A 12,460-nucleotide genomic window follows, 5' to 3' on the forward strand; every position below is an offset into this window, starting at 1 on the left:
CTTCTTATATGTTGTTCCATCAATTATTTTCATTCTTTTTTTAAATCTTAGTCTTTTGGGTTTCTTCCAAGACCTCAGATGTATATACCTCCCCTGATGATTCCTCTGATTACTATACTCTCTTCTTCCCCTTCTTTGAAATTGCTTGGAAAAAGAACCTGTATTTGCTATAGTCACTCTTCGGAATTTCTTTCAATTTTGATTTGTTCTCACATCTCTGTTCTTATTCTCAAGATTACAGGTGACTTTTTTGCCTTAAAATCTTTCATTCTCTTTGGTTATTGATTCTTTTTGCTGGATGATTTTTCTGCCCTTCTTGAACATTTTTCCACTAGGTCTTTTGTGTTTGTGTCCTGGTTTCTTCTCTGACCTTTGTCACCGTTTCTTCTCCTTTGCTTTTCCCATTTCCTTATTCCACCTGCTAAAAGTAGATATTTCTTAAATTTCTAGCCATGTTAGACTTTTTCTCTCCTCTTAGGTGATCACCTTTACCCTACCCAAGTTAAAATTTCATCTCAATAATAAGGTTTTCCCATGTATGTACCTCTGGCCTTGATCACTTTGTTGAGCTCTGTACTTGAATCACTGCGACAGTGGTTTTCAAATTTTAACAGCAGAACCCTTTTTAAAATTTTTGCACATAGAACCCCAATATATTTGTAAAAGCGGAATTGCTGTGATTGAAGTAAGGAGTGGAAGTCTTCCCCATCTCAATAACTAATACTGTCATCAAACCTAGGAATTTGCTTTATTCTTCCCTTTTTGCTTTTTTTTTTTTTTTTGCTTTTTAGGGCCACACTTGTGGCATATGGAGGTTCCCAGGCTAGGGGTCCAGTCAGAGCTGTAGCCACCAGCCCACACCACAGCCACAGCAATGCTGAATCCTAGGCACGTCTGTAACCTACACCACAGCGCACAGCAAGCTGGATCCTTAACCCATTGAGCGAGGCCAGGGATTGAACCCACATCCTCATGGTGCTCATCAGGTTTGTTAATTGCTGAGCCACAACAGGAGCTCCAGATTCCTCCCTTTTTTGTTCCTCACATCCAAGTCATGTTGGCTTTATATCCAGATTATGACAAATGCAGTCATCACAGTCATCAATGCTTCCTCTCTGGTTTCCCTGCTTTTCACTCTTATCCCACTGTTACTTATTCTTCACACAGTAGCCCAAGAAGTCTCCTCAAAGCGTGAATCAAATCACATCACTTACCTTCTTAAAATACTCAGTGGATTTTGCAATTGTAACAAATTATAAACTTCTGTGCCCAAAGGACTTAAAACATCTGACCTCTCTGCCTTCCTTTCTGACTTCCTTATACTTTTCTCTCTCTGATATATCCCAGCTAATTGTCATTTATTTAAGTGACTTTCTCATACTCTTTGCATTTATTGTTAGTTCCCCACTAGCATTTATTTTTTATTTTTAAAATTTTATTGAAGTAGAGTTGATTTATAATGCTGTGTTAATTTCTACTGTACAAAAAATTATTCAGTTATACATATCTTCTTTTTCATATTCTTTTCCATTATGCTTTATCACAGGAACGTTATACTTTAAACCTTAGCTCAAATACTCCTTTTTTAGACAGGTTGTCACTGATGACCCAAGTCCCTCTCCCATTGTTGTATATCATTTGTTTTATTGTATTATCACTTTTTGAAATTATTTGTTTACATTTTTACTATCTGTTTCCCTCTAATACAATGAAAATTTGATAAGGTCAGGGGCTTTGTCTCCTGTGTCTACCGCTGCATCGCAGAGCTGACCATAGCACTTAGTATAGTTTAGGTAGGTGCTCAATCAAATAAGTGTAGGGCTCCTTGAAATACAGTTTAAAACAAACAAACAAAAACTGAATGAGCTTGGAACATACTAAGGTCAACGTGTCCAGATTATATTCATAGTGCCAGGCATATTATAAGCATTCAATAAATATTTGTTCAAAGAATGGATGGATGGAATCTCTTAAATTCTGTCTCTATAAAATCTATGCCCTCTCTCCCAGGGAACTGTACTTATTGTTTCCATCTCTCTAGTTAAACATTTCCTGCCACTTGTGCCTTTATTAAGATTTATAGATTAAAGAGAGAGACCAGAACCATCATTCTAGTTTATTCTTTTTCACAAATGCCAAGTTTAAATTCCCAAAGTGCAGCTCTGATCCCATTGTTTGAGTAGCTCTCCATCACCCTTGAATTAATACATATCACTTGTCAGTTAAGGTCATTAACATTGTAGCCCCCATTGACTTTTCAGTCATATTTCCCATCTTCCCTAAATCAGCTCTACACTCTGCTGGCTTTATGCTTGTAAATATTTTGTTCCTTCCTAAAGCTTTCTCTTTATATCTGCTTATGAGATCTGCTGTTCCTCTGCCAGTTCTAACTTTAAATACTTTCCACTTCAATATTCCCTGAACTAAATGCAGATATACTACCTACTCTGAATCATACTTTATTGTAATCTTTTACGATGCTTAACATGTGTTTTTAGGCTCTCCTAAAGATTACTGTATCTCACCTATCTTTGTGTTTTGTATTACGTTAAAAAACACATTCTATGTTCCAAATATCACAGGCATATGGTAAATATTTTTTGAGCATGTCCATTGCATAAGCCTATTTAATAATAGAAAATGAATTTGGGGAGTTCCCGTCGTGGTGCAGTGGTTAACAAATCCGACTAGGAACCATGAGGTTGCGGGTTCTGTCCCTGCCCTTGCTCAGTGGGTTAACGATCCGGCGTTGCCGTGAGCTGTGGTGTAGGTTGCAGACGCGGCTCGGATCCCGCGTTGTTGTGGCTCTGGCCTAGGCCGGTGGCTACAGCTCCTATTCAACCCCTAGCCTGGGAACCTCCATATGCCGCGAGAGCGGCCCAACAAATAGCAACAACAACAACAACAACAAAAAATGAATTTGTATATTCTCCACTTTGTCAGTAGTACCCAAAGTTATATAACTCTAAAACTATATTTCTAGTAATTATTTGCAGTTTTTCTTGTTAAGATAAACATGTTGATTGTATAATGTGAGATGAAAGGCAGCATCCATATATCAGAATCACCAATAGAGGTTCTGAAAAACAGAGATGAGCAAGTACCACTCTCAGACATTCGGAATGAATAAGACTCAAAGATTTAGCATACACAGTTGCAAAAAGTTTGCTTTCATACACAGAAAGTATAGAGAACTCCTACAATATGATAGAAAATTATATATTCCAACATGGAAATTAGAATTTTGAACTAATTTGAATTGTGTATAATTTTGAGTTATGTAAAAATTATATATGCAGATGAGCTATTTCAAACCTGAAGAGCCCCTGTTTTAAAGTTTTGATAACTCAGCACGCAGATTATTGATACTGCTATTAGAGTCTCTTTGTAGGTTTCTGTCTTTTGAATAGTTTTAATCATTAAACTACTAAAGGTAGAAAGGAGAAAAAATAAATTTTTGCCAGTTTTGCTACTTACTCTCAGTTTCCTAAAAGTAGAAGTGATTTTTTAACAATGAATTTTATTACATTTATAGTTGTACAACAATCGTCACAACCAAATTTTGTAGCATTTCCATCCCAAACCCTTAGTGGATCCCTCCACCCCCCAACCTGTCTCATTTGGAAACCATAAGTTTTTCAAGGTCTATGAGTCAGTATCTGTTCTGCCAAGAACTTCATTTTGTCCGTTTTTTAGATTCCACATGTAACTGATAGCATTTGATGTTGGTGTCTCACCATCTGACTTCACTTAGCATGAAGTGCTAAGGTCCATCCATGTTGCTGCAAATGCCATTATTTCTTTCCGTTTAATGACTGAGTAATATTCCATTGTGTATATGTACCACATCTTCTTTATCCACTCCACTGTCAGTGGGCATTTGGGTTGTTTCCATGTCTTGGCTATTGTATATAGTGCTGCAATAAACACTGGAGTCCATGTGTCTTTTCAAGAAATGTTTTTCTCTGGATAGCTGCCCAGGAGTGGGATAGCTGGATCAAATGTTAGTTCTATTTTTAGTTTTCTGAGGACTCTCCATACTGTTTTCCACAGTGGTTGCACCAGTTTACATTCCCACCAACAGTGTAATAGGGTTCCCTTTTCTCCACACCCTCTCCAGCACTTATTGTTTGTAGACTTTTGATGATGGCCATTCTGGCTGGTATAAGGTGGTACTTCATAGTGGTTTTGACTTGCATTTCTCAAATAATGAATGATGTTGAACATCTTTTCGTGTGCTTTTTGGCCATCCATATGTCTTCTTTGGAGAATTGTCTATTTAGATCTTCTGCCCATTTTTTTGATGGGGTTGGTTTTCTTGTGTGTGGAGGGTTTTGTTTTGTTTGTTTTGTTTTGGTATTGAGCTGCAGAAGGTGTTTATAAACTTTGTAGATTAATCCCTTGTCAGTCGACTCATTTGCAAATGTTTTCTCCCATTCTGTGGGTTGTGTTTTCATTTTGCTTAGGGTTTCCTTTGCTGTGCAGAAACTTTTAAGTTTAATTAAGTCCCATTTGTTTATTTTTGTTTTTATTGTCATTACTCTAGGAGGTGGATCTGAGAAGATATTGCTGTGGTTTATGTCAGAGAGTGTTTGGCCTATGTTTTCCTCTAAGAGTTTTATAGTGTCTGGTCTTAAGTCTAGGTCTTTAATCCATTTTGAGTTTATTTTCATGTATGGTGTTAGGAAGTGTTCTGATTTCATTCTTTTGCATGTGGCTGTCCAGTTTTCCCAGCACCCCTTATTGAAGGTGCTGTCTTTTCTCCATTGTATGTTCTTGCCTCCTTTGTCATAGATTAGATGACTGTGAGTGTGTGGGTTGAATTCTGGGCTTTCTATCCTGTTCCACTGATCTGTATTTCTGTCTTTGTGCCAGTACCACAAGGTTTTGATGACTGTAGCTTTGTTGTATACTCTGAAGTCCGGGAGCCTGATCCCTCCAGCTCCATTTTTCTTTCTCAGGGTGGCTTTGGCTATTCTGGGTCTTCTGTGCTTCCAAACAAACCTGAAAATATTTTGTTCTAGTTTTGTGGAAAATGTCCTTTGTACTATGATAGGGATTGCTTTGAATCTGTAGGTTGCCTTGGGTGGAATAGTCATTTTGATAATATTGACTCTTCCAATCCACGAGCCTGGTATGTCTTTCCACCTGTTTGTGTCGTCTTTGATTTCTTTCATCAGTGTCTTATAGTTTTCAGAGTACAGGTCTTTTGTCTCGTAAGGTAGGTTTATTCCTAAGTATTTTACTCTTTTTGATGCATTGGTAAATGGGATTGCTTTCCTAATTTCCCTTTCTGATCTTTCGTTGTTAGTATATAGAAATGCAGTCAATTTCTGTGTATTAATTTTGTATCCTGTGACTTTGCCAAGTTCATTGATGAGCTCTAACAGTTTTCTGGTAGAGTCTTTAGGATTCTCTAGGTATAGTATCCTGTCATCTGTAAATAGTGATAGTTTTACTTCTTCCATTCCAATTTGGATTCCTTTTATCTCTTTTACTTCTCTGATTGCTGTGGCTAGGACTTCCAAAACTATGTTGAGCAGTAGTGGCGAGAGCAGACATCCTTGTCTTGTTCCTGATCTCAGCGGGAATTCTTTCAGCTTTTCACCATTGGGAATGATGTTAGCTCTGGATTTGTTGTATATGGCCTTTACTGTGTTGAGGTAGGTTCCCTTTACAGAAACCCCACTTTCTGAAGGTTTTTTATTTTTTTAATCAGAAATGAGTATTGGATTTGGTCAAAAGCTTTTTCTGTGTCTATTGAGAGGATCATATGGTTTTTATTCTTCAGTTTGTCAATGTGGTATATCACACTGATTGATTTGCTGATACTGAAGAATCCTTGTATCCCTGGGATAAATCCCACTTGATCACGATGTAAATTCCTTTTAATACATTGTTGGATTTGGTTTGCTAGCATTTTGTTGAGAATGGTTGCATCTATGTTCATCATTGATGATATTGGCCCGTGATTTTCTTTTTTGTGGTAAATTTGTCTGGTTCTGGTATCACAGTGATGATGGCCTCATAGAATGAGTTTTGGAGTATCCCTTCCTCTGCAGTTTTTTGGAATAGTTTCAGAAGAATGGGCTATAGCTCTTCTCTAAATGTTTGATAGAATTCTCCTGTGAAGCCACCTGATCCTGGACTTTTGTTTGTTGGACCTTTTTTTAGTAGCAGTTTCAATTTCAGTACTTGTGATTTGTCTGTTCTTCTTTTCTATTTTGCCTTGTTTTAGTCTTGGAAGGTTGTACTTTTCTAAGAATTTGTCCACTTCTTCTAGGTTTTCCATTTTATTGGCATATAGTTGCATGTAGTAATCTTTTATGATCCTTTGTATTTCTGTCATGTCCATTGTTACTTCTCTTTATTCATTTCTACTTTTATTTATTTGAGTCCTCTCTTTTTTTCTTGATACGTCTGGCTGAGTGGTTACAATTTTGTTGATCTTTTCAAAGAACCGTCTTTTCTTTTTATTGATCTTTTCTATGGTTTTCTTCATTTCTGTTTCATTGATTTCTGCTCTGATCTTTATGATTTCTTTCCTTCTCCTAACTTTAGGTCTTTCTGTTCTGTCTCTAGCTGCTTTAGATGTAAAGTCAGATTGTTTATTTGAGCTTTTTCTTGTTCTCCTGAGGTAGGTTGTATTGCTCTAAACTTCCCTCTTAGAACTGCTTTTGCTGCATCACATAGCTTTTGGAGTGTTGTCTCTTTGTTGGCATTTGCTTCTAGGTATTTTTAATTTCCTCTTTGATTTCTACAGTGATCCATTGGTTGTTTAGTAGCATGTTGTTTAGTCTCCACGTGTTTGTGGTTTTTGCAGTTTTTTTCTTGCTGTTGATTTCCAGTTGTATCATATTGTGATGGGAAAAGATGCCTGATATGACTTCAATTTTCTTAAAGTTACCAAGGCTTGATGTATGGCCCAGAATGCGATCAACCCTAGAGACTATTCCATGTGTGCTTGAAAAGAATGTGTATTCTGCTGCTCTTGGATGGAATGTCCTATAAATATCTATTAAGTTCATCTGTCTAATGTTTTATTCAGGGCCTGTGTTTCCTTACTGATTTTCTGTCTGGATGATCTGTTCATTTCTATAAGTTGGGTGTTAATGTTCCCCACTGTCATCGTGTTGTCGATTTGTCCTTTTAAGGTTGTTAGCAGTTGCCATATTTTTTGTCTTTCCTAGGGCCGCACCTGCGGCATATGGAGGTTCCTAGGCTTAGGGTCTAATCGGAGCTGTAGCAGCCGGCCTACACCAGAGCCACAGCATTGCATGATCCAGGCCGCGTCTGTGGCCTGCAACACAGCTCATGGCGATGCTGGATCTTTAACTCACTGAGCAAGGCCAGGGATCAAACCTGCAACCTCATGGTTCCTAATTTTGCTGTTTTTATGAGAGAAGTTGACCTCCAGTCTTCTGTTCCACCATCTTAATCCTGTCTGCCCAGATTTGGAAGTAATCTTAATAGTTCAAAACTTTGTCTGAAATTGTTGGGGATTTTCTGAAGTTTTTCAGTATAAATGATTGGCTTTATTTTACTGGATAATTACCAAAGAACTTACTAAAGTACTTAATGTATGCATTTTTCTTTTATTTTAAATTCTAAAATTTAGAATATTTATCACATCCATAAAAGCTGGGTTTTCATTTCTCAGAATATTACTACTTTCATACTATGAAAGAAATACTGTAAACATTTCTAGGGTTCTGTTGATATGAGCTTGCAAAAGACAGACAAAAATTTATCTTAAGATGGACTCATTTTATTTGATATTAAATCTAAAGAAATTATTCATAATTAAAGCATTTTTACTTTTTTATTTTTTTATTTTTTATTTTTTCTCCTTTTAGGGCCACACCCACAGCATATGGAGGTTCCCAGGCTAGGGGTCGAATCAGAGCTGTAGCCACTGGCCTATGCCACAGCCATAGCAATGCAGGATCTGAACCACGTCTGCAACCTACGCCATAGCTCACAGCAATGCCAAATCTTTAACTTACTGAGCAAGGCCAGGGATTGAACCTGCATCTTCATGGAATGTAGTCAGATTCATTTCCACTGAGCCACAATGGGAACTCCTAAAGCATTTTAATTTATGTCCAGGATAATGCTGTAATTTAAGTATATGCTGTATATAAAGCACACTTAAGTTTGTCTGGTTTTATGTTATATTTGGTTATACTTTAACAGAGCAAAGCTTTGTTTTTAAAGGTTTGATTCGAACCTTTTTAATATTATAGGCAATAAAAATATATTAAATGAAAATCTCAGAAATTTTATTGTTTGACAAGGAAGCAAGCTGGAAATGAAATAATGCGCTTTTAAAATACTCCTTTGTTAGCAAAAATAAAATATGTGAGTAGTTGTGACATCAAGATTGTTACTATTTGGAGTTCCTGTCGTGGCGCAGTGGTTAACAAATCCGACTAGGAACCATGAGGTTGCGGGTTCGGTCCCTGCCCTTGCTCAGTGGGTTAACGATCCGGCGTTGCCGTGAGCTGTGGTGTAGGTTGCAGACACGGCTCGGATCCTGTGTTGCTGTGGCTCTGGCGTAGGCCGGTGGCTACAGCTCCGATTCAACCCCTAGCCTGGGAACCTCCATATGCCGCAGGAGTGGCCCAAGAAATGGCAAAAAGACAAAAAAAAGAAAAAACATTTTTACTATTTAACTCTTCTTGTTTATTTTTATCAAATTTGTTTTTCTAAAATGAAAACTGGTTTTGACCTTTATAAAATTATGTACATAAGCAGACGTATATCTAAAACATTCACTTGTAAAATAATATAAACATAGTTAAGTTCCTTCATAAAATAAAATTAGAATTATTTTTGTTGGCAACTTTTAAAGATTTCACAAGTTTGAATATTTAAAATGACTCACAAGTCTCACAGAGCATATTCACTTAAGGCTTTCATATAAAGGCAAAGGATATTGTGCAGTTAGAAAAAGAGCATAGGAAAATATAGCTGGCCCTAGTGACATCCAGGCACAAAGTGCCTCAGGGTCTTTCTATGTACAAAGACGTGCTTTGTCTTCAGGTTGAACTAGCAAGATGTAAGTGACTCTTGGCTTCAGGAAAGCAGAAGGGGTTTTTTTGCCTCTCTGATCACCTAGTCCAGCCGGCTGTCTAACTAGTTGTACCAGGTGAAAGCTATCAGTAAACAGATCCTGCTTGGGGGTTAGGAGAGGGGATTTAGACTTTAAGCAGCACACCATAAATCCCACTTTTTGTTTTTTGGCCCAGAGTCAAGGCCAGACATTTAGGCCTCTCCCAAGCTTTCTCACACCAGCTGTAAATTCCTGCACCATTCCTAACAATTTAAAATATAAAAAGGGGCAAGATTATGATGATAGCTTACATTTGTGTAAACTACAATAAAGTTCATAAAATGATTTAATATGCATTAATTTATTTGAACTTTATGATAATTCTGGGAGCTATGCAGGAAATTTACTTCTTATCTTTTTTACAGCTGCAATTTTGAGACTCAAAGAAGTAACTGGCTGAGTTCACATGGCCTTTTATGGTGTTAGGGCCAGGTTTAGAGGATGAACCTTACAACTATTATTTTAGATATTTTTCAGTATTTCATGTCAGAAGTAGATTTAAAGAACTGTTTATTTCTTTTTTATCTTTTGGAACAATGTAGGAATAAATAGGCATATATAAAACTACTACTTATTCCCCCAAGCCCCCAAATCATAGTTCAGTGTGTGTTTTAGGGCATGTGATAATTTAAATGCTGTCAGAGTATTTTTCTTTTTATTTATTTATCTTATTTTATTTATTTATTTTGTTGTTTAAGGGCTGCATCCATGGCATATGGAGATTCCCAGGCTAGCGGTCAAATCAGAGCTGCAGCCATCAGCCTAAGCCACAGCCATAGCAACGTGGTATCTGAGCTGTATCTGCTACCTACTCCATAGCTCACAGCAACACTGGATCTTTAACCCACTGAGCGAAGCCAGGGATCAAACCTGCATCCTCATGGATCCTAGTTGGGTTTGTTAACTGCTGAGCCACAAAAGGAACTCCTATTTTTCTTTGTAATAGCTTATAAAAACAAGTCTTAAGACCAATGTCTGATTTTTTTTTCTTTTTCTTGTGTCAAAGAGCATTTCTATTTCAAATGAAATATATTTGAAAGAATTGTTCACAAAATTATTATTTTAGGATTTCCACACATGAATAAAAATTGGACATCAGGATGTAAGTAAAATATCAAGGCAGAGTTGTCCTTGTGGCTCTCTGTCTCTCTCCTTTCTTTTTGTGTTCTTGTTCATTTAATTACGATATATTTACATATCACCATATGCCAGGTACTGTGCTATCTCTGAGCATTTAAAAATTAATAAAATGTGATCCTTGCCTTTAATGATCTTACATTCCATATTTTTTTCATAAACTCACAGTTCTATGAGGGGAGTATCTGTTAAGAGTGTATAAAGTATTATGGGGACTGCAATTGTAGGAACTTTTGTGTAGGAGAAGTTAAGGAAGACTTGAAATGAGAAGACTTCTGAGTTAAGTCTTGAAGATTGTTGAATTTATCAGAAAAAGTGGAAGAAGGCTAGTCAAGTCAAATATGTGAAAAAAAAAAGAGAGTTCTCTTTTGGTCTAGTAATTATGACTTGGCGCTTCCACCACTGCTGCCTGAACTCCCTGGTCTGGGAACTAAGATCCCACATCAAGCCTCTGACCAAAAAAAAAAAAAAAAAAAAAAAAACTTGAAAAAATAGATAAGGTTGTATTTAAAAAGCAGGTATTTTGTAGTGTGTTACACTTGGAACATAATTTACGTAAGGGAAATTAGCAAGAGATGAGACTTTTGAAGCCAGATGATGACTACCTGCCATGCAGAAGAGTGTTGATTATATGCCCAAAAAAGAGTGATATCTAGAAATCATTATTAAGCAAGAGTTTTTATTACCAGATGATTTTTTTTTCAGATAAGATGCATTCTAGAGGATGTGTTAAAGAGGAAACCAGCAGTAAATAGATCAATTTGGAATCTGTTGGAATAGTGCTGGGAAGTAATGATGAGGCCCGCAGTTGTGCCAATAGAAGTGGAAATGGAATATACAGTTGAAGGACAACTTAGTAGTAGAATTATTAGACAAATTAGATGGAAACCAGGAAACCCACTATTAGAGAGTTCAGGTTTTGGCAGATTATCTAATCCACTTCCCACTGAGACACTCTGTGGTCAAGTGAATCGCATTAAGTCACATCACTGGTTAGTGCCAGAACTGGATTCCTGACTCTAGGGTTCTTCCTATTGCATGTCATTCCCACTGTCTCTAACACATAATTTTCCCCTTTGTTTATACTTCACAGTGCACTTTAATGTACATTATCTGTTTTGACCTCATGGCAACCTCAAGTAGAATAAGCATTATTATCCCCTTTCTGAAGGCAAGAAAAAAATCAAGTCAGAGTGAGTGATACGGTTATTTAGAGGTTACTCATTTTATCATTACTATGTAAATATCTTATTCCTTAAGGTTTTCCTTTTAAAATTTAAAGAATTTTATAACTGGTAGATTTATTGATTGGTTCATGTAGGAGACAAACTGAAATTATCTTTAAGCTTAGATTTTACATGCATTGATGTAAGGTTGTTTGGGGGTTTTTTGTTTTTGTCATTTGGTGATTCATTTTGCAAATAGAAAAAAATTATTTTATGTGTAATAAAGTCATATTTTTATAAATTGAACTATTTAAAGCAAAGCATTTTCTTAAATTGTTAATCTTAAGGAATATTATCGATACTATTTTTTGGTAGAAAGTAGGCATATCATAGAGGATTCTGTTTCAATATCCATATCGTTGATAATTTGTAAATCCTTGGGCAGGTTGGCAAACCTCTGTCAACCTCACTCTCATGACCTCAGTTTAACATAAAAATAATACCTAATTTACAAAGTTAGGTAAGATAATGTCTACAAAGCATTTAGGACAGTTCCTGGAACCTAATAACCACTTGATACACTTTAGCTATTATTAGATGTTATTTCTTGTTGTTTTATGCTAAAAAAAAATTATGTAATTATAAATACTATTATAATGAAAAGTAAATTATAGCATTTATTATGAATTTTGCATCAGAAATTTAAGTTCAACAGCACTAATATGACTTATGTTTATAATATATATATACATAAAATATAATTAAGTAAATATGTTGACAGAACACTGTAAACCAGCTATAATGAAAAAAATCATTATATTAAAAAAAGAAAGAAATATGGGCAATTACTACACTAAAATATCTCCCTTCTTAAAAATGTGACTTTTTTTTTACCTAATCCATATGTTCTATATTTACATTTAGTACTTAATTGGTATGGTTTTTTTTTTTAATTTTTTCTGTTTTAGAAAGTCTTATTATTCTAAAATCTTTTTCTATGGAGAGTCAATAAGATCCTGGAACTTACTTGGTACTGTTACAA

The 12,460-nt window shown here is 36.0% G+C and overlaps 1 protein-coding gene across 6 annotated transcripts in view; it reads left to right on the forward strand.

Moving 5' to 3' along the window:
• The window catches only part of SCLT1 (sodium channel and clathrin linker 1), a 249,657-nt gene that overhangs the window by 144,693 nt on the left and 92,504 nt on the right, over window positions 1–12,460 (forward strand). The gene's annotated exons all lie outside the window — the stretch shown is intronic.

This window comes from Sus scrofa, chromosome 8 (genome assembly GCF_000003025.6).
Source record: "Sus scrofa isolate TJ Tabasco breed Duroc chromosome 8, Sscrofa11.1, whole genome shotgun sequence".
NCBI lineage: Eukaryota > Metazoa > Chordata > Mammalia > Artiodactyla > Suidae > Sus > Sus scrofa.